At 53.0% G+C, this 26,054-nt stretch overlaps 1 protein-coding gene and 1 non-coding gene across 4 annotated transcripts in view; both read left to right on the top strand.

Annotated features, from left to right (window-relative positions):
- GRIK4 (glutamate ionotropic receptor kainate type subunit 4) overlaps positions 1 to 26,054 on the top strand; it is a 425,772-nt gene that overhangs the window by 26,088 nt on the left and 373,630 nt on the right. The window lies entirely within an intron of this gene.
- Positions 14,813 to 14,897, top strand: TRNAR-UCG (transfer RNA arginine (anticodon UCG)). The gene has a single exon. It is a non-coding gene; the product is annotated as a tRNA-Arg (tRNA).

Raw genomic sequence — 26,054 nt, 5'->3', positions numbered from 1 at the left:
TCAGTGCGATTCATTGACAAGTTGAGTCTGCACGATGACAGTGGTGACTCCAGGCCAGGACTCAGGGCTCCGACTGTATCCCAGGGTGGGCGAGGAGCCTCCCGGCAGAAGGAAGGCCAGTGTCCTCGCTGGGCCAGGGGCCAGGTTAGAGGTTTCTTTTCTCCTGACTCTCTGTGCTGGGAAATTCTGTGCAAGGGAAGGGAAGTGGCCCTGACTACCTGCCCCCAAAGCTCCCGGGGAATCCCCAAGGCCAAAGCCACTTCTAGATCAGTTGAGAAGACTCAGGCTCTGGTTGGGAGAGGGCTCCCTAAGGTAGGAGGTTAGCACTGGGGCACTCTGCTGAGGGGAAGGTGCCCTAAGAGGGATCATCTCCCTGTAGGACGAGAGCACAGCCCCCCTTGCTGGGGTGCTGGGGTAGCTTCATGGGATGGTCCTGGGCCTTGCGTCACTATGGTCTTGAAGAGGTTCTAGGTAGGAGGTCCAGAAAATCACAGGGTGGACCCCTGTGGATGAACCGTGAGCATCTTAAACTCGCAGTGGTAATGGTCCCTTACCTTCATATCCGTGTCACCAAAGGAAGCCGTTTTGCAAACACAGCCTCCTTTGCTTTTTACAACGACACCATGGGAAAGAGTACTATTCGCCCCTCTTTACAGCTGGACTCACAAGTCCAGTGCTCTGCCTGGGATACACAGTTGCCCCTTGTGGCCATTTACCGTGAGGGAAGCTGGCCAGGGATCTAACTGGAAGTATTTTAGGTCCCACAAATCCTATTTGATCCGGAGCTTAATTCGAGCTGCCATCGGCAAAGTTATTATCATTATCCAAGGTATTTAAAGTGGTTAAATATTCAGAGCCATGTCAGCCTCTCCCAGCTGAACAGGGTCGCCAGACACAGAAGGCAGATGCCTCCGCTGGGAGCCGGACAGTGGGTCTCTGCAGAGGGCGTGTGTGCTGGGGCGGTTCAGTGGATCCCTTTGGGGGGTAAGGAGGCAGCCAGGTAAAGGGAACCGGCAGCTGTAGGCTGTTTGGCTCTTGAAGGCCTTCCAAGGTTGCTCACCAAAAGGAATTTAAAAATACTTGAGTTACTGTTGGGGTGGGATGGGGGGGAGGTTGGCTGTGACTTTGTCACAGGTGCAGAAAGTGTTTGGCAACAGACGGCATAGGGTAGGGCAGATGGGGATGAGAACAGAGCCCGTTGTGAGCTGGCCTGGCCTCGGTTCATTGAGCCCCTGTCCGTGATGGTGACCCCGGGTTTGTCAGAGGGTCTGGCAAGAGATCACCGAGGTCCCACAGAGCTGGGCATCCAGCCGGGAGAGAGCAGGGTGGCTTTATCATGAGAAAGTATGGCATGTTGCTTTAAGGGGGGGAAATAACCCAAACCACACAGTGCAGGCTCTCAGCAAAGGGGTGTGGTCATATTACCAAGTTTCTTCCTGAGGATGCTCACCCGGGGTTTGTAACCTGGGGTTTATTAGCACGTAGGGGTCACTGATAGGGTTCAGGGTCGGGGTACAATGTTGACAGCATTCATCAGGTTCTCAAAGAGGGCTGTAACCTCAGAAATACAAAGAACAGGGGCGCCTGGGTGGCTCAGTCAGTTGAGCGTCTGACTTGGGCTCAGGTCATGATCTCGCAGTCCGTGAGTTCGAGCCCCACGTCGGGCTCTGGGCTGATGGCTCAGAGCCTGGAGCCTGCTTCGGATTCTGTGTCTCCCTCTCTCTCTGCCCCTCCCCTGTTCATGCTTTGTCTCTCTCTGTCTCAAAAATAAATACACGTTAAAAAAAAAAATAAAAAAAATAAAAATAAAAAAAATAAAAATAAATACAAAGAACCACTTGTTTGTTTGTTGTATAAGGCCCGCCCCAACTGGCCCTGCTCATCACTTCAGTGTATTCCCCCTTACAACACCCCACTCCCCCCGCCCCCCCCCCACCGAAGGTTGGGGTCCAGGCACAGGGTTTAGGTATAATTTCTTTCTTTCTTTTTTTTTTTTTTTTAATGTTTATTTATTTTTAAGAGAGACAGGGAGACACAGAACCCAAAGCAGGTTCCAGGCTCTAAGCTGTCAGCATAGAGTCTGATGCAGGGCTTGAACCTGTGAGCTGTGAGATCATGACCTGAGCTGAAGTTGGATGCTTAACTGACTGAGCCACCCAGGCGCCCCTAGGTATAATTTCTTGAATGTGCTGTGCTAGCTCAGGTTTCAGGGACTTTGCTGGTGTTATTCTGTCTTTGCCTTCTTCCCCAGCTACCAAACTCCTACTCATTCTCTAAAACCCAGTGTAAGCCTTTGCTGGGCTGTTCCCTCTGGGCAGAGCTGACTGCCCCTCCTTTGAGCCGCCACTAAACCTTAACCAACTTTCCTGGAGCACCTGTCACTCAGGGTGTTGACACTGTTTATTCCTGGGTCTGTTTCCCCAGACGACTAGGCACTTCCTCAGGGCAGGGCTGGTCCTACTCACTTTTTTTTTTAAGTTTTATTTATTGTGAGATAAAGAATGTGCGCAAGTAGGGAAGGGGCGGAGAGAGAAGGAGACAGAAAGAATTTCCAAGCAGGCTCCACACTGTCTGCGTAGAGCCCGATGCAGGATTTGAACTCACGAACCATGAGGTCATGACCTGAGCCAAGGTCAGACGCTTAACCGACTGAGCCACCCAGGTGCCCCTGAGAGCACATTTGTGTGTTTGGGAGTCATCCCGAGCATGGAGCTCTGCTCACTCAAAACCACCTTGTCTTCTAGTCTTTAGACTGTTCTTTTGGCTGAAACTATATTAAGTCAATTTAATGGAAGGTTATTTTCCTAAGATACTTTGTTTCTAATTATAAAATGATAGATGCTTGTTGAAGATCGTTTAAAAATACAGCGAGGCAAATGTGAGAGGGTGGGAGTCTTCAATCATCCTACCATGGAGAGTAAAATTAATAACAGTAATAATGAGTGACATGTGTTGAAGAATTGTGACGTAGTAAGCAACCATTCTGAGGGCTTTAAGACATTATTATTATTAACCCTTATTCATGATTTTTTAGTTTTTACTCAAAAAAAAATTTTTTTAATGTTCATTTATTTTCGAGAGAGAGAGACAGAGCATGAGCTGGGGGGGTGGTGCAAAGCGAGAGAGGGAGACACAGAATCCGAAGCGGGCTCCAGGCTCTGAGGCGTTCAGCACGGAGCCCGACGCGGGGCTCGAACTCACGAACTGCCAGATCATGACTTGAGCCAAAGTTGGTTGCTTAGCTGACTGAGCCACCGTGGCACCCCACCCTTCTTTATATGTGAGGAAAACAGATTCAGAGATGTTAAGTAACTCGGCAAAGGTCACACAGCCAGAAAATGAGGACATTTTAATGTACACAGTTTGGCTCCAGGACCCCTGCTCTCAGACTCCCTGTCTCTTATACGAAATAGCAACAGGGGCGCCTGGGTGGCTCAGTCGGTTGAGCGTCCGACTTCGGCTCAGGCCATGATCTCGCGGCTCGTGAGTTCGAGCCCCACGTCGGACTCTGTGATGACAGCTCAGAGCCTGGAGCCTGCCTCAGATTCTGTGTCTCCCTCTCTCTCTGCTCCTCCCCCACTCACACTCTGCCTCTCTCTCTCTCACAAATAAATGAAAACATTAAAAAAAAAATAAACATCGCTCTCTAAAAAAAAAAAGAAAGAAATAGCAACAGCTATGAATTTGGAAAGGGAGGAGTTGAAGCTGTTTACTAGGTTTTAACTACTCAGGACTCCAGAAATCTTGATTATAATTGTCAGGTAGGGACCACCAATCCCAAGAATCTTTAGATAACAACACCTAGAGGTTCTTTAATTCAGGCTTTATGAAGACAGAGCAAGAGTTATTGAGAACCATTGAGCTGCACTCCATAATGAGAAGTTCATTCGGTTGATGCTGTGTGATGAGCCGTGGATGGAACAGGGTCCTTCCCGCCTCAGCGAGGGGCGTGGCTCAGGGCCTGAGGGCTTCACACTTCACCTGTGGGCCCCACGTTGTGGCCAGGTGCCCCACAGTGTGGCCTGGGTACCCTCACTTTCTCCCGGAGGCACCTCTGTGGCCAGCGACCAGGAATCCTTGGTCTTTGTGGTTGGTCCAGGGGTTGGCCCTGAGACACAGCGGGTTCTGCGTCCCCTGTCCCCTTCCCCCCCCCCCCAGGGTCCCTTGGGATGACATCCTCCCTCGCTGAAAACCACCCCTTACAGCATTAATTGAGCCATTTCAGACTCGTCGATTCATCCCCCGTTGATGGGGGTTTGCCTGTGGATTTCTCAGGGCTGCACCTCAAGAAAAATGGCCTAAAACTAGATGTGGTCCAGAGAGGTGATCAGGGGTGTGTTCCAAGGAGGCGGAGAGAGGGGAGGGAGGGTGAGCCTGTGAGAACAGACCAGACAGTTTGGAACGATTCCCTCTGGAATAGCGAGGGACTTCCTGAGGGACCGTGCCTGCCCGCTTCCTGCCAGGCTGTGGGTGTGTGGCTTCTGCACCTGCTGTTCCAATGGCCCGGTTCCTTCTCCCCAGAGATCCACTCTGAGGAGGGGGGCTGCAGTCTGGGCCGCAGTGCAGCACCTTGAGGGGGCTGGGCACAGCGTGACCCCGTGGGAGTCCTGCCACACAGAGTGTGTGGAAGGCGGAGACTGGAGTCTCTGGTGTGCACAAGCATGGTGCCTGGGGCCGTCGACACTTCTACGTGTCCCTGCCCCTTCTGAGTCACAGACACCCTCCCATCTACCTCCAGCTCCTTACTGTGTGGTTCCTAGGACTAAGGAGGGAATTTGGGGGTGCTTTAGGCCTCCACGGACAGGCTCTAAAACGGAAACATAAGAAGTCTTATATTTCCAAGATTCAGAATCTTGCTGGAGAAACCAATTAGGACTTCGATCTCTAATCCCAGGTTCTGGGACCGAGCACAGCTTCCGAACGGTGAGGGGGCTCTGCCATCGCTTTGGCCGTCCAGCTTAAACCTCCTGCGTGCAGAGGCTCCCCCCGGGAACCTCCCTCCCGGGCTCCAGCAGCTTTCCCTCTCCACGCTGGCGCCTGGTCTGCTACAGGCCCTTGCCTGGGCCGCCCCACTACGGAGTGCTCCCTCCTCTGTCTCCCCTCCTCCCCTCGTCCTCCTCCTCAGGCGCCGGTGCGGTGTTCTCCACCAGGAAGCCTCACTTGGAAGCTTTTCCTAGAAAACACTCCTCTTCTCTTGCCCCCTCAGCACCCCGGGCAGACAGACCTCCACCGTGGCCTTTAGTGTCTTTGCTAGTTTGTTTTGACATCTCTCTTTGCAGCTAGACCCTGGGTTCCCGGAGGTCGGAGACCTTGCCTCGGGCATCTCTGCGTGTCTAGCTCCTAGCACCCGGGGACCTCAGCGGGCGGCTAGATGGCTGCAGGGACAGACAGACGAATGTGGTGAAGCAGAGCGGGACTCCCTCAGGCTGGTCACACCGGCGTGAGGTCTCACACACGCTTTCAAGACAGTAATCGGATAAGCGAGGGGAGAAGGTGCCCGAGTGGGGCCTGGAGCTGGTGAGCCCAAAGCATGGAAGACTTCTTCCTGTTTCCAGCCACTCAGAGGTCGTTTTTAGTCCTAACAAAAACATGCGCATTCTCTGCACGAACATCAGAAAATCTTTCTTAGGGAGAGACCAGAAATTACGTGAGCTCATCATTATTTTTTAATTAAAAGACAGCAACTGCTCGGTATTTGGTACATTCGGGCCCCTCCCTGTGGGTCCACTAATGCGCTGAATTTATTTTTCATAAGAATCTGCTATGAACCTGCTCGGTGGAGAGAGCCTTGTTAGAGCTTTAAGAAACTTCTCATTAGCGGGATAAATGTGCTGGGTGCGAGGGGAATGTGCAACGCACGGCTGCTGGGCTCCTGCCAGGGTGAGCAGGCTGCCTGGCCTTCTGTCGGGGGGACTCCCGAGTGTTCCTGAAGGAGCACACACGGGGGAAGGACGCCGGGGAGACGCATGCGCAGGCATCCAGCTGAGAGTCTTTACCTGGTGCCAGGACGCAACTCAGCCTGCCGCTCCTTCAGGCCTGCCAGACTCTCCAGAGGCCCCTGCTCCCCCCCCCCCCCCCCCCCCGCCTGCACCGGGCCTCGGGCCATGTTACAAGTGCTGGCTGTGGTAGGCGTGTAGATAAGTAAAAGGCCCGGGACACGGATGTCCAGGTGATGGGCCTTTAATTCTGACTGTGCGGCAGGGGTGGGTGAGGACGCACAGAGGACGTTGAAGCGGAGCCTTGATCGTTAGGTAGAATTGCATGAAGTTGAGGAAAAGGCGTGGAGGCCGGGAAGGGATTCCAAGCAGAGGGAACACCCGAGCCAAGGCATGCTGGCGTGGGAATAGGAGGGGTGGTCAGAGAAGGGCGCACCGTCTCGCTCTCCTGGACGTCAGGCTTGCGGGAGGGAGGAGAGGAGTAGCGGCTGGAGGCGGCGTGGTTCCCGATTGCCTTGCTGGGGGGGATCAGAACGTTCTTTTCGAGGTAGGAGGGTCTAAGGGGAATGACGGGACCCTGTTGGGGTTTTGGGAAGGGTATTGTGATGGCAGTATGGAGGGCCAACAGGTGGAGAGTGGGGGTCTCCAGAGAGACCTGAAGGGCACACGCCCTAAAGTGGAGGCACGTCCCTGGGCCGCCTACCCCAGCCCCGAGACCCCTTATGTTGCATCAGCAACCTTCTTTGGGGTCAGACATTTTGTGCGGATGCACGACTCCAGACTCACGTTCTAGGCCAGAGAAGCGTTGCATGTCAGAGCCGGAATAGACCCGAAGGTCACTCTCCCAGCCCCTTCATTTTACAGACAGGACACCAGAGTCCTGAGGGGTTGAGATTCATCGAAAGTCGCTCAGCAGAGGAGGCGGAATTTGCAGGGGAGAAAGGGCAAAGAACACCTGCACCCATACGATGCCCGTCAGACACGCAGGCCCAGGCGCCATACGTGGCCTGTGGTCTTGTGCGGGGCCGGGTCTTCCCTCTTCCCTGCTTCACCGTGGCAGGCAGCTGAGGGATCGTGGGCTCTGAAGGATGCTCTCTTTCCTGGCTGGTCCTCCCGTAAGAGACATGCCCCCTGGAGGCCCAGTTAGTGGCAGTTGTGGACAGATGCAAAGTGTAGCAAAGAAAGAGTGATAACATCCGGCCAGATGTGAGCGGTAGTAGCAGGTGTTGAAAGGGCTCTTTCCTTTAAAAGGATTTAGAGAAGGAGAGAGCAAGGGGAGGTACAGCCAGCATCCCGGCCCTGAGCCTGGAAAGGTGACGTGTCCCGAAATGCCGCTCAGCTCATAGTAGGAGCCTGGGACAAAAAAGAGCGGAGGCTGAGAAGGGCTGGCCTGGGGGCAGCCAGTGGAGTGGGGGTGGGGGGGGGGGTCAGTCTCTGAGCGGACAGAGCCCCTTGGGCCTGAGCACCACCCCCCCCGACCCCTGACCCCCAGCTGCCCGGGGTGCCATCTGGAAAAGGCACCCGTGGATATCGAGGTATGAAGACGTAAGCTCTGCAACACCTCCAGCCACTCTGCCATCAATAAATTAGCTTTTATCATTTAAGCCAGTTTGAGTTGGGTTTTTTGTCACTTGCGTGGATTTGATTCCAAGTGCAATGAAAAGCCGTTAAAGGATTTTGAGCTGAGGGGTGACAGGATCTGATTTATATTTGAAAAATACCGCTCTGGCAGCCATGGGGAGAAGGGACCGTGGCGGGGTGAGAGTGGGAGCTGGAGACCACTCAGGAGGTGGGAGAAGTGGCTTAAACACGGGGGCTGGTGGTGGCCGAGCGGGCAGATGCCACGGTCACGGTGCACGCTGGCATAAAATCAGCGGGACCGCCACCCATCAGTGATCTGGAGGGATGTGGGGCGCCTAGGAGGAGGACCAGGCTGCAAAGTGACATCTGACAGGTTTGAGGAGGAAGGGGCTGGGGTTTCTCCATCTGAGATGCTGATTATATGACCGAGTACAGGGATAACAGGTCAGCAGTCGGATGTGGGTCTCTTAGGCTAGAGGTCCAGGTTGGGGAGTCGCCAATGATTAGGAGGAAAGACGGTAATGTGCGGAGAAAATAGAGATGGGTGGGGACAGAGCCCTGGGGGCTGAGAGCCAGGCAGAAGTGGAGAGAGCATCATGGAGATAGGGAGCGAGGAGGCCAGGGCAGTGTGGTACCCAGCATCTCACGGCGGGGGAGGGCCTGGAGAATGGGGAGGGGAGGGAGCAGTCAATGGCATCCATGGTGCTGAGGGGTCACACGGGAAGGAGACAAGTCCAGAAGTGTCTGCAGGGTTTGGCAATAGGGGGGTCCTTGGGGACCTTGATCAGAAGCCAGACAGGAGCTATGGAAGAGCAGACAGGAGGAAGGGACTGGGGGAAAGAGCGTGGGAAGGTCTTTGAGGGATGCTGTGAGCAGACGCAGGGACAGGAGTCGTGGCTAGGGGTTGGAATGGAAGGTGCCAGTGAGCGCATTTTATTTTTATTTTTTTTTATTTCTATTTTTTTTAAGTTTATTTACTTATTGAGAGAGAGAGAGAGAGAATCCCAAGCAGGCTCTGCATTGTCAGTGCAGAGCCCAATGCGGGGCTTGAACTTCCAAACTATGAAATCGTGACCTGAGCTGAAACCAAGAGTCGGATGCCTAATAACTGACTGAGCCACCCAGGTGCTCTGAGCGCATTTTATCTTTAAAGTCTGGAGACGCCAGAGCGCATGTGTATAGTGATGGAAATGACAAGGGGTACGGTGACCAAACTGATAATAGGGGAGAGGGGGTGACTTCCAGAATGAAGACCTTGAAAAAGGGAGGGGTTGGAAAACAAATGGGTTGGCGTATAGTCGGACGGATGACAGAGAATGTGACAAAAGACGGAGGCAAGTCTGTAGACCAGGTGGTGGGAAGTTCAGGGGGCTCCTGTTGACTTGTGTTCTCGGTGGACTGGGGGTCAAGGCCATGAGCTACACGTGATGGGCAAAGGTGTAAAATGCCAGTCTGAGGGAGTTGGGGTCGCTCTCCCAGGGATCTGTGGGGGGAATTGCAGACAGGACAATGATGAGCGCCTATTGGAAGCTTCTGGTTATACACTAAGATGCTAGTAGCCAGCTGGTCGTGTGGGTTTGTCCAGAAATGTTCGGGTGCTGAGGTGCGGGCATGGAGAAGATGTGTAGTTGAGGGCAGGGGGACTTGGGATTTAGCTAGGTGAGAAAAGGTGGGGAGGAAGGCGCGAAGGATTAGGGGTAATTTGCAAGGGGGATATGCATCATTATAACGCGGTATAATGATGCATATCCCCCAACTCTCTAGATAGAAGAGACACTGGAAATAAAGGTTTGGGGTCATCAGCTAACAGGCAGCAGTGAGGGTTTAGACAGATCGCCACGGGAGAGTGTGGGGTGAGGAGGAGGAAGGTCACTGACCAAACCTGAGAGTCAACACTTATGGGGTGAGTGGGGCAGCCTTTTCGGGGAGACTGAGGGAGGAAAACCAGGCGAGGCGGTGCCATGGAAACCACAAGGGATGAGGAGATGCTGTGGCCAACCGTGTGGCTTGCTTCCAGGCAGTCCCCGAGGCTAGAATTGTTTACGTGAAGGCCACCCGGGAGAGAGGAGAAGGTTTCCAGGAGAGAGGTGGAGGGGCCAGCTGGAGCGGTGAAGGAAAGGGAGGAGGCAGCAACAGGGAGTGGGGTCAGAGGATCAACAGTGTTAGATACGGAGGGAACCAGACCCAGGTCTAGAGAAATGAGAAATCAGTTAATTTTCCAAGAAGCTGTAGGAAAAAGAAGTTATGATCTGAACTCGGGGGTTATATTTGGAACCAGAAAGCAGCACTTGTCTTCCTCAGGGCCTGGAGCTGTGAGTGAGAGAGTCCTCTGGGCCTGGAGAGGCGGGGAGAAGTTAAAAGGGGTCAGAGAACAGGCCAGGAGTGAGGACTGGTACTGTTGACTCTGAACAGGCCGAGTAACTGCGCGTTGCCTGCCCGTCTGTCACCTGTGCCCCGAGATTTCTCACCCTGTACAGAAGCTGACTGTGGGCTCCCAACAGATTGTGGGCTCTCAACACTGGCAGAGTGGGGGAGGGGCCGGGGGAGGGTCCAGGCCCCAGGGTCAAGGTCAGGCTGTAAACCCAAGAAACCACTTTGGAGGGAGGTGCTGCTGTGATGGGTTCCATGCAGGGACACTTACGTTAAGGCGGATGTTGTAGATTTCACCACCACCCCCCTCCCCCGCCCCCCCCCCCCCGCCCCGGCCCCCCCTACCTCCACAGCGCCCCCTGGTACCTGCCCCATGCTATCAGCAGCCACACAGCTCCCTGAATGAAAGAAAGGTGGATGAATATCTGACATTAAAAAACTAAGGTCAGGCCCAGACGGGATTAGCAAAAATATCCGTGGATTGCACGAGTGTTTTGAACCCAGGCTATCACTGGCAGGGACAAGTTTCTGCTCTGAATAGTCGGCGGGGGCAATTCATTATTCTTTGCCATGAAAGCCTTTGCATGTGTCCTAGCTTGTTCCGCCCTCTGTTTTGGTGTCAGGGCGGTGGTCACATCTCCGTGTGGGACCACAGTGTCTCTCAGTCTTATAGCCCCCCCCCCCCAACCCCCGCCCTGCATGGGCTCCTGCCTCCCCCTGGGTTTTCTTTTTCTCCAAGTTTCTCTTCCCTCTCCCCAAGCTGGTGTGTGGCATAAAGTCAAGGGGGGAGGTCCGGGGCCCTGATCCCTTCCAGTCTCCTGTGAGGGGCTCGGTTGGAGAGCTCCTGGGCATCTTTCCGCCTCCTGCCAGATGAGGAATGTGCTCAGCTTGGGGGTGTGGGGAGGCCATCCCTGGAGGAGGTCTGGGGAGGAGACTGCAGCCACACTGTAATGCCAGCATCCTGGAAGGGTGGCCCACGGGAGCCCACTGGCGGGGCGGCTGCTCCAGCTGCCTGGGAGACCAGACCACAAGCTGCTGCCCACGCGCCCTCCGGGCTCTGCACGCTTGGGTCAAAGTGCAGGTGTCGCTGTGCCGTTGACCCATCCTTATCATGACTTCATGCTTCGCTCCCACAAATGGAGACGTGAAGCCCCAGAAAGCACGGTGTTTCTGTGCTCTTCGCAGGCTGGGATTCCGAATGCAGAGCCCAGCTAGCGGCTTCCTGTTTATTCATTAGGTGTGGGAGCTCTCATTACTGAGTGGTGAACCAGAAGCCACGGTGAGGCAGCGGGGCCAGAGGAGGAGTGGAGAAGCATCTCCGCAGCTGACACAGCACTCAGAGGTCTGGCTTTTGTTTCTCTGAGTCGGATTTGCACCGAGGTTGCTAAGAAAGCTTTCTACCGGGTCTGCTATGTGCTCGGCTAGCCTAGCCAGCACTCCCAGACTTGCTCATCTTCCCTCAGTAGAATTCACAGTGGGGCTGAGGCTGCTGCCAGATGCACACAGCAGGCATCCCTCCCTCTCCCGGCCCACCTGCCTTTCCTGACCTACCCACTTCTAGGCAGTTTCTTTGGCAGATAGAATTGAGAAGCGTCCAGTGTCTCCATAGGGAGGTGGGAGGAGGGGCAGAGGCTTTGCCCTCCACCTGCAGTTCTGTCGCCTCCCAGGAGAGCTGTGAGTGGCACAAAGTATGCAAGTTCCTTTTATGTCTGTCCCCAGCCACTCTGTCATCATGAGAGGCCTTGGGGCTTGTTCCCACCGTCACCGTTACAGATGCCCCTGCCCACTGAGAATCATGGCCGGGCTCAGGCCATTAGTCTCAGGGGCAACAGAAATTGCTTTGCCTTGGATTTGACGATTTAGGCAATGACAGCGTTTATACGGGCCCTTCCTACTTATGTAGAGGTCATATTTCTAGTGGTTTATTTACAAATTGGCTGTTGGCGACTTGAAACCGGTTCTTAGAGAAATACACTTTCAGGTGGTGATTAGGTTTCCATGCCGGCATACAAAGGGCTGTTGAACTTGGATGAAAGCCGGGGATCAGATAGTTGGAAGGGGTGGGCTATAGGTCAAGGTTTAAACTGAAGAGAAGATTGCCAGGGGTGGGGGTAAGCCTGGGTAAGGAAAAGGTTACTGCCCCTGGGTCCACATAATAATGCAGTCAGACTGGGGCATGCATTCATTCATTCATGATTCCTTTCATCTCATACCCATATGCAATTCCTGTTTTCTCCATCCTCAAAATATGCCCCAAATCTAACCCCTTCTCTTGGCTACCACCACCCCAGTCCCATTTGCTTTCCCTCTCCACCTCCCTGCTTCCATTCTCCCCCTCCCCATGCATCCTACCTGCCCCCCCCCCCCCCCCCCGCCTATTCTTAATATCACAGCCAGAGTGAGCCGTTTAAAATGCAAGTCAGCTCAAGTCATTTTGCCAGGATGACACAGGGTGCGTCCAGGAGGCAGCACCTACCCCTCCACCCCCTATCCGATCAATTCCGCTTACCTCCTGCCAACGCCACGGAGAGACGGGGATGAGGGTTTCTCTGGCACCTGCTTCCTTTTGGATCTGCCTAGTTTCCTTTCGTCCCTAGGTTCTTGCTTACTTCCTCAACATCCTGGGTGACATCTGTCTTTGGAGCGGGCTTAACACCTAGCCTTTGCTTTAGGACAACAAAAATGGCACCTCTTTCCTCTTACCTACTATGCATGCACACGAGAGGACAGGAGAACACTTCCTTCTTTCTTTCTTTCCTTTTTCTTTTTTTTTTTTTTTCCTGCTGTGCTCCATAGGTTCATCTCTTCTCCACTCTGTCCTTAATTGTGAGTGGCAGTCACGTTCCCGCCCCTGTGTCAGTCTAGCGCCTCTGATTCCTCCTCCTCAGTCACTCCCCCCTGCTCCATCTCGCCACCCTTCCCTCCTGGGCCTCCAGCCTCCCCTTCCTGGGGTGGGCTGACATCCCCCACTTGGCTGACCCCTCCGGGCAGCCTCCTGCCCCTGGAAGGCACCCGCCTCCCGTTCCCGCTGCAAAGTTGGCCTGATAGGCTTAGATCACCCTGACTCTCAGGCAGGCAGCTGCCTCTTGGAGCTGCCCCGTGTCAGCCTCCGAGGCTGACTGTTTTCTCCTCTGCCTCCATCAGTGCGTTTCTGGGCCCTGTGTGATGACCACATAGAATTAAGGACTGCAGGAGCCCCTGGGGGTCATTTTGCTCTCCCCTTGCCCCCTGCCACTGGCAAGCACCGAGGACGAACGCTCTTCCCCGGCCAGGGCCTCTCACGTCCAGCTCATCTTCCATTCCCTGCACACCTCTTGCAGGCACCTGTCCTCGCGTTAGGGGAAAGAACCCTCTACTTCCTGCTGCTGGAGTCACCTGCCTCTGATGCTGCACTCCTGCCGTCCCAGCCTCTTCTCTTGACCACTTGTTTACAGTGTCTCAGCCTCTCTGCCGTCTGGGTGACGGGAGCACCCGGCCAAGACAATCTGAATTAATTTTGCAAGTAAAATTTCATCAGACGACCTATCAAGCGCTTCACTAAATCAAGACATATTACATCTCGTGTGTGCCCTGGGCCCATTTATCATGAAAGTCAGCCCCTGAAATGCCAGACGAGCTTAGGCCAGAAAGGAAGAACATTCTTATGTGAAGTGAGAGGGGTCTTCCTTGTCTCCAGACCCGTGACCCCAGAGGCCTTTCTCTGCTCTTTTGCCGAGAAGGCATTGTTGGCGGCACTTGGGATTCAGGGTTAGATGGTCCGGAAACAGAACCCCTGCTTTGATGCTTTCTAGCTCTGCAGCTCTGAGCAAGTTGCTTAACCTCTCTGAGCCTCAGTTTTCTTAAACGCATAAAATGGAAATAATATCTACCTTAGAGGGCTATTACGAGATTAAATGAGACGAGCCTACGTGAAGTGTCTGTATTAGAGTAAGTGCTCGGGAAATATTAGCTCCTTTCCCCCTTATGAAGTAAGTAAAAAGCCTCATGGATGTTTTTGGTTCATTCAGTCATGCTGACGTAGAGGTATGAACAAGTGAGTCAATGAACAACGAACAAGTGAGTCGATGATGTGCCCGTGACGGTTCAACATATTCAGTTGACAAAGGGGAGCGAGATGGCTTCAGGGGACGTTTTAGGTTCACATAGAAAGAAAGCAGGCAGACGTTTTCACCTTTCGGACATGGCATGGGTTCCATCGGTGGGTCCCTGTCTTGTGTCTTACTTTTCTTCTTGCTCTGGCTCATCACCTGTGAGTGGGTGGTTTTACAGAGACTTCTGAGGTCCTTGATAGGGCCTCACCATAGTGATGAGCTTTGCTCACCAAAGGGACGCTCACCTTTTTGCTTTGTTGTTTGGCTTTGTTTCCGTCACCTTTCCAGGCAGCAGTTGACTAGATCCATTTAGGAGCAGGCAAAGGGAGGTAGAGGCACCTCCTTTCTTATGTGCTGACAACCTATGTTAGGATTCCTTCCAGAGAAGGAATGGTGGTGGTGACTCCGTGGGGGGTAGCAAAGACCCCCCTTGGGCCAGGGAGGGGCAATTCTGCTCTAAGCTCGGCCTCCTGGGAGCTGGGAAAGTGAGGTCCTGGGCTCCCCAGGCCTGGTTTTGGAGGGGGCCCGGGCTCCCCAGCTTCCTCTATCTTCTCAGCTGTGCATGCATGAGGCATGTGGGCACCAGCACCCCTGTGAAGGCCGGTCATGTTTTGTCGGGTGCTTACCAGTGCTGCTTCCTGAGCAGAGAGGGCCAGACAGAATCTTTCCACCGGGAGCTCCCAGTCCTAGTCAGGCTGTGCTGCTTCACTACAGAATGAGTTACAGGGTATAACTTCCTTCTTTAAGTGCCAAAATGTAAAAAAATATATATATATTTTGGCCACTTTAAACATTGCCATCCAAATGGCCATGAGAGAAGTATCACTAAGGGGCGCCTGGGTGGCTCAGTCGGTTGAGCGTCTGACTTCGGCTCAGGTCGTGATCTCACGGTCCGTGGGTTCGAGCCCCACGTCAGGCTCTGCGCTGACAGCTCGGAGCCTGGAGCCCACTTTGGATCCTGTGTCTTCCTCTCTCTCCGCCCCACCCCTGCTCATGCTCTGTCTCTCTGTGACTCTCAAAAATGAATAAACGTTAAAAAAAAAAAGTTTCACCAACAGGCATCTTTTTTTTTTTTTAAGTTTATTTATTTATTTTGAGAGAGAGAGGCAGGGGAGAGGGACAGAGAGAGAAGGAGAGCGAGAATCCTCAGCAGGTTCTGCACTGTCAGCACAGAGCCCGACGTGGGGCTCGAACTCACGCACCGTGAGATCATGACCTAAGCGGAAATCAAGAGGCATTCATTCGCTTAACCGACTGAGCCACCTGGGCGCTCCCTGTACACAGAACACAGTTTGATCATTTTTCTCATTACTCGGGGTCATTATGATAAACATGAGCTATCCCCCGGATATTCTGTGGCCCACATCACGTGGCCCCAAACCGCTAACTTCTTGGGTCCTTTGTCTGTTTCATGATCTTCTCCTCTCTCCTCTTTACCAGTTGCTTCTTGTCGCCCTTGCCAGCCTGCCTGCCTCCCTGGTCTTCATGTCCGTTTTTGCATTTAGTGTGAATAAACTCTATCTGCATTAGGCATAGAGTGGAGTCTGGGAGGGTCTCTTATTTATTTTGAAGTCTTGTTTCTTCTTTGATCTCAGAGTTGAGTCCCCTGGGTAGGTGGTGTTATCAGACTGCTTTGTTTTGTTGCTGCATTGTTTGCACACATGCCCAGTTTGGGTTTTTTTGTTTTTGTTTTTGTTTTTTTTTGTTTGTTTGCAGACATGCCCGGTGTTTAAGTTCATTTATTGAGACATAATTGACATTTAGCATGATATTAGTGTCAGGTGCACGACATAATGATTCGATATCTGTATAGATTGCGCAGGGATCATATATGACCAGTTTTCCAGATGGATTTTCAGATCATGGTAGACAAGAGACTTCACCTTCCGTGTGTTATGCTCTCCCCACAGCAGTGCTCCGTGTGTGACAGGGACCTCAGACATATGTGCACACTGAATTTATCAGTGAATCTACTTAATGAGATAGGAGATGAAATTGACTATAGCATAGAAGTACTACTTACTAGAAAAAGAGTATTTCTATCATGTGTACAAAAGAGACAGTATGATGGTGGGTAAGACTCGGTAAAAATGGGGGCTGTAATTTCAGCCCTTCCCTTTACTGGTTGGGTGATTTTAGATTACTCTGTGCCTCAGTTTCCTCATCTCAGAAATGGGATAGTGACAGTGGCTGCCTCACAGAGTTGTGAATTAAATGACAAGATAGCTGTTAAAATCGCTTAGCAGGTACCTGGCATGTAGTAACCACTCGGGGATGTTAATAACAACGATAAAAAGCCTAAACGTTTGATTTGGTTTAGGAGAGTGGTGTGAGCTTCGTGGGTGGTTTTCTAGGGGTCATTCCTCTCTGCCCAGGATTTCCCCCTCCTCCTCTTCCCCTCTCCCATGCCTCTGGGAAGATCTTTCTTTGGCCTTGGCGCTAGATGGATATTAATGCAGAAATATGAGGGCTGGAGATTTCCACAGCCTTTGAATAATAGGCATTTGGAAAATTAAATATTTCTGTCAAGTATGCTATCAATCTTGGCTGTTTAGGAAGGTGAGAAATTAAAATTGCAAAACAGCCCGGGAGGGGAGCGAGTTGGCCAGCCCCCTGTGTGTGGTCTCCGTAGGAGGGTGGCTCTCAGCGGCAGCAGCTTTGGAACAGGAACGCGAGCGTTCCCAGTTCCCGGGGGGGGGGGGGGGGGGGGGGGGGGGGGGGGGTTGAGGCAGGCAGGAGAGGGTAGCTTGCGGTAGACTTTGAAGTTCAGCTCGTTTTGATGGAGACTTCCCGCCTTGTGTTCTAGATCTGCATCTGGGGGCAGCTCCTGCTGGGCTTGAAGCCGCCTTCTCTTCTTTCCCTCCTACTTTGGCCCTACTGCCCACCCACCAGCCCTGCCCACCCACCAGCGAGGCCCCCTGCCCTCCTGCCTCGGAGGAAGCGGGGGTGCTGCTGACCAGAGCCGTTCCGTTCGTTAGTTCCTTCTGCTGCTGGAGAGCCACTCTGGGCGTCCTCTGCCCCGGCAAAGGCAAAAGCTGTGAGAGGGTCTTGTGGAGAGGAAGGGCCTCCCAGACCACACAGAGGAGCAGCACACATATTCCCCAGGGGTCAGGACGCAGCAAAGACAAGGAGACGCGGGGGAGGCCTCTTTACATAGGACACTGTCTGTCTTCCAGAAGAACACGACCATTCCCGCAGCTGCTTCTCTCCTCCCCAAGCCCCAGGGTGGCCCAGAGACCCTCCGACTTATCCGTGTTTCTCTTTCCTGCTGCTTACCCATCCACGTATCGGGGTTTGACTCTTGTCTACACTGCATACATCTGATGTTAGGAGTGTGAACCAGCCCCCAGGTTTTGTGGACCCACATGAAACAGGCTACCAACAAACCAAAGCCCATCTGGGGGAGAAGGGCCAGGGCTGGTGAAGATACTCTAAGCCACGTGCTGTTCTTCCCTTCATGCAGTCACTTACTCAGCAAGCGTGGATAAGTGGTTGAAACATGCCCTATGTGCTGGATACCGAGGAAATACACGTAGCGGCGAGAACAGACCGCTTACCTTGTGCTGGGCATTGTGCGACATCCTTTAAACACATTAATTCGTTTAGCCCCAAGTCTTACGATAATATTGTTAGCTGTTTTAGTTGCTTTTTTAATATTTATTTTTGAGAGGGAGAGAGAGAGAGAGAGACAGCATGTGTGCGTGGGAGAGGCGGGGGTGGTGGTAAGGAACAGAGGATCCAAAGCGGGCTCTGTGCTGATAGCAGAAAGCCTGATGTGGGGCTTGAACCCACGAACTGTGAGATCATGACCTGAGCCCAAGTCGGAAGCTTAACCAACTGAACCGCCCAGGCGCCCCCGTTATCCGTTTTAATAAGGAAGCGGTTGTGATTCAGAGAAATGAAATGACCTTCCCAGATGGAAGAGCTGAGAATCAAACCCATATCTGACTTCTGATCACTTTTGATCATTTGCCAGTAAGGCCTTGTTGAAAAGTCAGGAGGGAGCCGGGCTCTGCTCCTGAGAAGCTCAGTGGAGAAGGAGAACAGGTGAGTATGTTTGAGGGGCAAACTCAGGGAATGGGGAGGGCTTCCTGGAGGAGGTGACACCTAGGCTGAGTCCAGAAGGATGTACAGGAGGCAGCCAAGGGAAGAAACAGAGGTGGTGCTGTTATGCCCAGAATTCGTGATCCCCAAAGACCACCAGGGAGCCGAGTCCAATGCAAAAGCAAAAGAGCCTTTATTTGAGCTAGCTGGAGCTCAATCCCCTACCTGCACCGACGCAGCGGTGAGATACTGGGGAGAGAGAGCGAGTTTCAAAAGCACAAAGGTTTTATTGGGGTCTAGGGGCAGTTGGTGAGGTAATGGCTGTGGCCTCAGCTGATTGGCTGGGGAAGGGTCGGAGTCCTGTTACGCAGGTCACCGGGCGTGTTTTGATTAGGAAGTGTGAACAGGTGAGCGGGAGGTTACTCAAGGGGAGGAGGCGTGGTCAAGGTGAAGAACACAGAACAAAATGGAGTCGGCGGCGTAGGCCCGCCCTTTCAGTGCATAGTAAGGCTGAGGGAAGAGCTTCAACAGACACCCAGAATTGAGTGAGAATTTGTGTCTGGGCAACGGCTGGCAGGCTGGAGCCAAGGTGCAAGGGAGAGAGAAGCCAGAGAGGTGGCAGAGATCAGACGTGAAGGGCCTTGTGTCAGGCTAAGGGCACCAGAAAGCCACCGGCAAGGATTTATCCATAAGGGAACAGGTTGAGATCCTCTGGGGATGGTAGGGTGGCTAGACGACAGGAGGTATAAAAATCATGAGGCTGCGACAGATATTCACGAGAAATGTAAGCTGAAACTAAGGTCTGCAAGTCGACAAACTTGAGAGATCTCTAGAAGGCAGAATCCACAGAACTTAGTGCTGATTAGATATTGGGCTGTCACGTGGAGAAAAGGGAGAAACTGGGTCTGAGGGACCAGGGTGGGCAGGCTGTCCCCAAAGACGTGTGGCCCACCTGCTTGGTGGCAGTGGGGATCCTCACCACGGACACGAGCCCTGTGCTGGCCTTATGTGGTTGAACTAGATGCATTCTGACCACTGGGCTGTGGGAAGCGTGTGATTATTGAGATGTCAGTCATGCAGGCAGGGGCCCAGCTGGCTCAGCGCCTACCCCACCCTCCCCTCCCTGAGGCAAACCCCTTCTTTGTCCCTTACAAACGAAGTAGGCTCTTTCTGTATTGGACATATGGACGGAGTCTATTATTGGCCTCTTTTCCTGTATGGCCTAGGGGGTGCTTGGCCAGTGAGTACTGTGTTTGGACCTAGCTTCTCCTAGGTTACTAGCATATGGCCATGGGGAAGGCAGCTGTCGGGAAGCCTTCAGTGCAGGAGGGCCAAGTTCCAAGTTCTCCTATCCCCCAGCCTCTCTGGGCTCTAGGGGACACTTTCTAGGGCCTGGATGAACTAGTGCCCAAGGAAAAGCTTGTAAAAAAGAGATAAGACAACCCCTATATTTCCGGGTTCTGGGGAAGAAAGCAGGGTGGGTGGGTGACAACCTGAACTTTCTGGAGTAAAATGTGAACTTCTATGGACTGAGGACCAAAAACTAAGTTCAGTCCGAGGCCAAGCTAGGCCAGCAGCTGGCAGGGAGCGGCAGCAGCCATCTTGTGGTTAAGGGTGGGATGGGTGCCCTTTGTTCACCATCCAGCAGGCTTCTTTGGCTTAGCTGACCTAAGCACTCACGGAACTCTGGCCTTTGGTCCTCCATCCAAGGAAATTCCATGTGGCACTCCTGGTTATTGGCTCTGAATTCCCCGCCACCCTTCGTAGAGCTTCATAGAAGCCCACCTCTTGTTCAGAGAGTTTATGAATCCCCATCTGCCTGTTCTGGGATCGGTTGTGCCTCCCGGGCCTACCTTGAGCACCAGCCACCAGTCTCATTTGACTCCTGACTGATGCCCGAGGGCCTGGTACATTATCTGTCCCTCCCGGAGTAAGTGTGCCAGCTGTGTCTCATGAATTCAATACAGACTTCCAGGGAGCCTGTGGAAGCCTTTGGAAGTTGGGGGTTGGCGCGGGGTGGGAGCGCGGGGCGGGGGGAGGGGGTCGTCGTCGCCATCGTGGTGAGAACATGTGCAGTGGGGAAGCTGGGGAGTGGGGCTTGGTGACGTCCGGGAGGAATGGATTGGTGGCCCGAAGGAAGAGCCCTGGGGCCTGGGCGTGGACGGCGCGGTGACCGGCCGAGCCTGGAGCCCCCGCCCGGCTCCCTCTCACCACGTGTGCGCTAGGCTTTCGTTACTCTGGCAACTCGTCCAGCTCAGACGGCGGCAGGCAGCTGAATCCAGCCCCTTGTTAGGGGGGAAAATGCTCTCATTGAAGCGCCCGAGCGGAGCTTCTGCCTTTTATTGCAACCGGCGCCACCGGCTTCCATTTGTAAACTTATTAGTGTGCGCGCGCGGCGAGAGGGCCCGGGAATCCGGGCTGCCGCGCGCGGGGCGACGGAAGGGGGCGACGGCCGCCGCATGCTAATCAGGGGGCCGGGCTGAGCCGAGGGGCGGGCAGGGGCAGCCGGCTGTGAGAGCCCCTGCCCCTGCGTTGCCCTTGGCCCTGTCTGCTCCGATTCTCCGACGTTACGCTACGCCAGGAGTGGGGTCCCAGCGACTCACGGTTGGGAAGGGTCTTAGGACCCAGAGAGGAGACAGGTGCTTCCTGGGGCAGGATTCACCCCCCCCCCCAACTCGCCCACCCATCAGACGCAAGAGACTGAGAGGCTTCCTGCCCTGGGGGGGTGGGGGTTCCCCAGGCCCTGGGCTCCCTGCAGACGCAGCCCGTGGGCGCTTGCCCACCCCGCGTGGGGAGGCAGCCTGCGCCCGGAATGACGATGCGCCCGCGCCTCCTTATTCTGAAAGGGCAGCGGCCCGGCTGCGGTAGCAGGTAATCAGCCGGACAGATGGGGCCGGGCGCGGAAGTAGATGTTCTCAGTGGAGACGGCCGCCCTTCTCCCCGCCTCGCTCCCTGAAGCCTCCCGAGTGGGATGACGAACAAAGCGTGGGCCTTCCGGAAGTCGGCTGCTTTGGACCCATCTCAGGACTTCGCACAAGGGCAGCTCTTTGTTTATAGCGCCTCTCTCCCCACCCCCGCCCCCCCCATTTCCTTCTCTCCCACCTCCTCCCCCTTTCCGGTGATCTGCTCCACGCGGGGGCGGGGCGAGGGGGGGCCCGTCTGACATCCCCTCCCCCCTTCCCTCCGCCCCAGTCCTGCTTATCCTGCTGGGGACCCTTCACCAGGGAGGTGACACACGCTTGGGGCCGAGGCAGTGATGCTGGGGCAGGCGTGGGAGGACGGACTGCGGAGCCCGCGTCATCCGGCCCGTGGGGAGCGCTGTGCTGCTCTCCTGCCAGCGGGCGGAGGTGCCCGGCCACCACCGCCACCGCGCGCGCGGCTCTGCCGGCTTTGTCGCCACCAGCTGCTGACCTCATTAGGGCTCGTATCATGGAGGAGCGGGTGGTTAAAGGACCATAAGAACCAGAGCTAAGTGGCTGCGAAGATATTGACAGCCTCCCCGGAAACTCGCTTTCCAATGAGCTGCTGTATCCCCTCCTTTAATTAGCAGGAGGGAGCTGGACAAGTTGTTACAACTGCAGGGAAAACGATAAAAGATGGCTTTGTATTAGTGTGGCAAATTTTATTAAACTGAGAGAAAGGGTAACTGAAACATGACAGCCGTGTGTGTACTGCCTCCTGAATTTGTAATAACCCAATCTTGTTCTGAATCATCCCTGCGTTGGCAAACGGAATATAAAGCATTTAACAGATCCAATATTGTAGGAGGTACAACAGAGAACAGCCGAGTGGGGAGGGACAGGTAAGGGAAGAGGGCCTCCAACCCAGGGCAGCCTTGGCTGGTTAATGAGACCCGAGCAGAAATAGGGGGTCTGGCTCACGGCTTTGTCTCATTAATTACTCCCGTCCCCCCTGGCTCTTTCTTACATCTCCGCGTTTCCGCTTATAATTCAGAGGTAATATCTGGCCACAAGAGAAAACTTAACTAATAGCACATTAGTTGGTAGGGAATGGACAAAGCCATCTTTTCCTAAAGGGAGTAAAGTAAGACAGGAAATCAAGGGGAAAGAGCTGAGCTATGCGGCTGTTCTGGGCTTGGAGGGTGACTTTGGTACTTAAGCTGGAAGGGGGATGATGCCACGTTTAGGGAGCATTAGCTGTGGTGCCAGTGACTGTCATCTTGATGGACACGTGGGTGAGGCCCAGCGAGGTTAAGTCCTATATCCAAGGTTTGGTAACATTGCAGCTTTTGGTCTTGCACTTTGGGCCTTCAGACTCTAGGTCTCAGATTTTAGCTGAAAAATGAAAAGGGGGATAAAAAGTATTCGTTGGTAGAGACCCTTCAGTGAGGAATTGTAGTTCTCGAACCCTAGGGGATTTCAGGATCTTCCGGTGGAGGTAAGATACTATTTACTTTCTGCTCTTTGGGGAAGTGACTGGTCCAGAGATGTTAAGCCACCTGTTGGGGGTCATCCAGCCTGGAGTTGACTGTGGAGAAAGGCGATCAGATCCCACATTCCTTCCTACTGAATAAGGCCTCAGATGTTAGATAAATCCATGCTTTTTAAAAATAGGGTCTATTTAAGATGATCGAAAGCTACATCTGTAGACTAAGCTTAACAGCGTCTTCCTGCCATTTTCTTCTCTCCTGTCCTCAGTGGAGACAGACGTGCAGATGTGGAGACATTCTTACTTGTCCCTCTTCCTAGATCTGAAGGCTGGCCTTTAAGGCTGACCTCTCCCCTCGCTGAAATTTTTCCTGCCGAAGACTGAGCTAGACCCTCTGAAGGGTTTTGCTTCCCATTCAGGAGTGATTAACATGTCCCTTTTCCCAGCACGGAGAGGAAATGAGCAAAACAGTTCTGTTAAAAAAAAAAAAAAAGACAAAAATATGTAATACAACCCCAGGCTCCAGTTTGGGTTTGCAAAGTGGAAAACAAAACAGAACCATTTTCCAGGTACTTTTATGTTATTGCCTCTATAATGTGCCCAAAAATATTTTCCAAGTGATTCATCTACAATCCAATAAGAACAACGGCTGTTGCCATTCGTATGAAAGGAGCCGGAGAGCATTAGTGAGCAATTTTATTTTATGAAGGGGAAGTGGCACAGGTGTTTGGAGCCATTTGCCTCAGGCATCAAGGACTGTGCCCGGGGCGTCTGTAGCTCCAGGCAGGGCAGCTGGCACTGTTGCAGGTTGGATAACAGACCAACCAGACAAGAATACCCCATGGTTAACTTTGGGACAGGGCTCCCCAGTGGTGGAGGCTTTTAACTTCAGTGCTCTGGTCTCCCGCCACTCAAAGATCTCTTTGTAGTCTGCTAATTTTCAAAAAGTATTGTTAACAGTAACAATTCACAGTTGCGAGGGACTTTGGAGTTCACCGCGCTGCCTTTTATCCATCATCTGATGGGATCTTGAGAACCACCCGGAGATTGAAACAGATACTTTCACCCCCATTTTACAGATGAGAAAACTGAGGCTTCGGAAAGTTTACTACTTTGTCCACAGTAAGAGCCCCCCTTTTTTTGTCCCCCCCTTCTCATTTCCATATGTGAGTGTCCCCTCGTAAATTACTGGGGATTTTATGTTGAATTCTGGCTTGGAGCAGGAGGTGTGGGCTTCCCTAAAGGGTAACGCTGCACAGTGGCGGTCACCGGGACAAGAGGAAGGCCGTTAACTAGGAAACACGAATGGTCAAGAGCACGTCAGGGTGGCGGAGGAGAAACTTGGGGCCTTACTCTGGCGAATACAGACTTGGAGGAAGCCGGACTGTCTCCGTACAGATGGGCAGGGGCTAGGAAGGGTAAAGCGAGAGCCCCGGAGAGGGTCTAAGTGGACTGACAAAGGGCAGATTGGGTAGATGAGTGTCCCTCTTGCTCCTTTCCCCTTTGTATTTCTAGGCTGTTAGAAAAGTCTTATCGAATCATTCTAGTCTCATTAGTTGCGCTTTGGGGATTACGGCAAAGGAACTGTGTCCACAGCAGAGCATTATTTGAAAGGGATGGTGGCTGTTTTCTGAGTCCATCCTGTTGGTGTCTGCAGTAATGAGTGGGACAAGATGCCGCTTAGGGGACAAGGGTAGGGGAAGAAAGAGCCTGCTGTCCGTCTCACTGGAAAGCCTCCCTCTACTGCCAACCGTAGAAGGTCGGGGTTTGAGGATTTTGAAACCTGATTGTACACCATGACACGAATATACTTGCAACTATACTGAACTGCACACTTAAGTGACTGAGATGGTAAACTTCATTTTGGGTATTTTACCAATAAGAAAAATCACTGATTGTAATACTTGCTCATAGTGATAAGTCAAAAGGCTTATAAGGGTTCTAACAACAGCCAGTATTTCTCTGCCTTACCCTTCCCTTACCTCTCAGCCTCCCTCCTTAGAAGCGATGGCTTTCAACTTGGTATGTTTCTTCTGACATTTACATACATACATAGGTCTAAATAATACGTGTAGTGCGGTTTAATGCATTAATTATATTATCTGTTGACTTTCTCTTTATGGTAATGAGGATTTAGTTCTCTTACATTGCCGTCTCCTCTGACTCTTACCCTCTATATAGAATATTTAAATTTTAGTTAAATCAATACTCAGGATTTACATTGTGCCTATTTGAGTATTATTCACAGTGGACTATTATATTGTGGTTATGTTTCTTTTTGTTTTTTTCTTTCCCTGAAGTTAATAACTGCTTTGTTTGGCTTAATTTTTTTGCTTTCATTTTCTTGGTACTTACCAGTAGCCTCTCAGGAGAATTTTCCTCGGGGCACCTGGATGGCTCAGTCAGTTATGTGTCCACCTCTTGATCTTGGCTCAGGTCATGATCTCACGGTTCATGGGGTCGAGACCCACGATGGGCTCTGTGCTGGCAGCACAGAGCCTGCTTGGGAGTCTCCCTCTCTCCCTCTCTCTCTACCCCCACTTGTGCTCTTTCTCTCTCTCGCTCTCTCTTGAAATAAATAAGAAACTTAAGAAAAAAAAAGAAGAAGAAGAATTTTCTTCTAGGTCAGTCTCATCAGACACTTAGCTCCAACCTGCTCCCTGGAGACTTTGCCTCCACCCCGCTGTTGTGGCTGGATGACCAGTAAGGCTGTTATCCTGGGACTTTTCCTGGGACTTTTCCTCTTCTCTGGTCCCAGGGATTCCCTTTGCCTTCCTGCATACATTCCTTATTTCTAGGGCCTCACATCTTCTTTTTTGGCTTGGAGTTTACTAGGAGTTTTCTCTGGTTCAGAAAGTGAGCAGTGGCCAAAGGCCTGGTGAGGACAGTTCGCAGTGTGGTGCTACGTGCCCTGGGTTGGTGCCTTCTGCACCAGGTGCACAGCACTCTCCTCCTCCACCCCCCATCCCCCCGCCCCCCCACCAGCCGCCTGGGTAGGATCTCCTGCTTTCTATAGCCCCTGTGACCCTATTTCTTATCCCTTCCCCCTGCTGAAGCATTTTGATTTTTAGGAAGGCAGGGCCCCCAGACATGTCACGCTAGTGAGGATCAGAACTGTCTTGAACCCAGATCCACAGGGTCAAGTCCAGTGCTCTTCTTCCCTCTGAGCTGTGATCTGTGCTCCTCCTACCATGACCAGGACCAGTGCTCCCTGGTCCTTGCCACTGATCATCCCTCTGGTCTCACTCAACATCCCTCCCTTCTTCTCCCCTTCCTCCCTAGCCAGTCCCATTGTTGATGTGTGTCTTTCCAACACCCTGCGCCCTGGCCCGGTCCCTGTCCAGGGCATGGTGTCCCCCGGGGGAAACCCCAGAGTCTGCGAGATGACCCGGCATCTTATCCTTTTCTGGGTGGCCGGTCTGCTTGGTGCCTCCTCCCTTTGTCTACCACATAGCCTGCTCCCTCTGAATTAGCAGGAAGTCAGTGGAGGGGATTCCCTCTACAACAGGCCTGGTTGCCTTTGCCTGGAAGAATTTGGGTCTGAATCAAGCAAGGGAAGGAGGAGCGCATCAGGGAGAGAGTCAGGCTCCTCTCCATCAAGTCCCTTGTAACTCAGTCGTAGGCACATGTTGTGGTGGCAAAC

The sequence above is a fragment of the Panthera pardus genome, unplaced genomic scaffold (assembly GCF_024362965.1).
Source record: "Panthera pardus isolate Hobbes unplaced genomic scaffold, ASM2436296v1 HiC_scaffold_12, whole genome shotgun sequence".
NCBI classification, from domain to species: Eukaryota; Metazoa; Chordata; class Mammalia; order Carnivora; family Felidae; genus Panthera; species Panthera pardus.
Note: the sequence above shows the minus strand (reverse complement) of the source record. Positions and strands in the feature narration are given on the sequence as shown.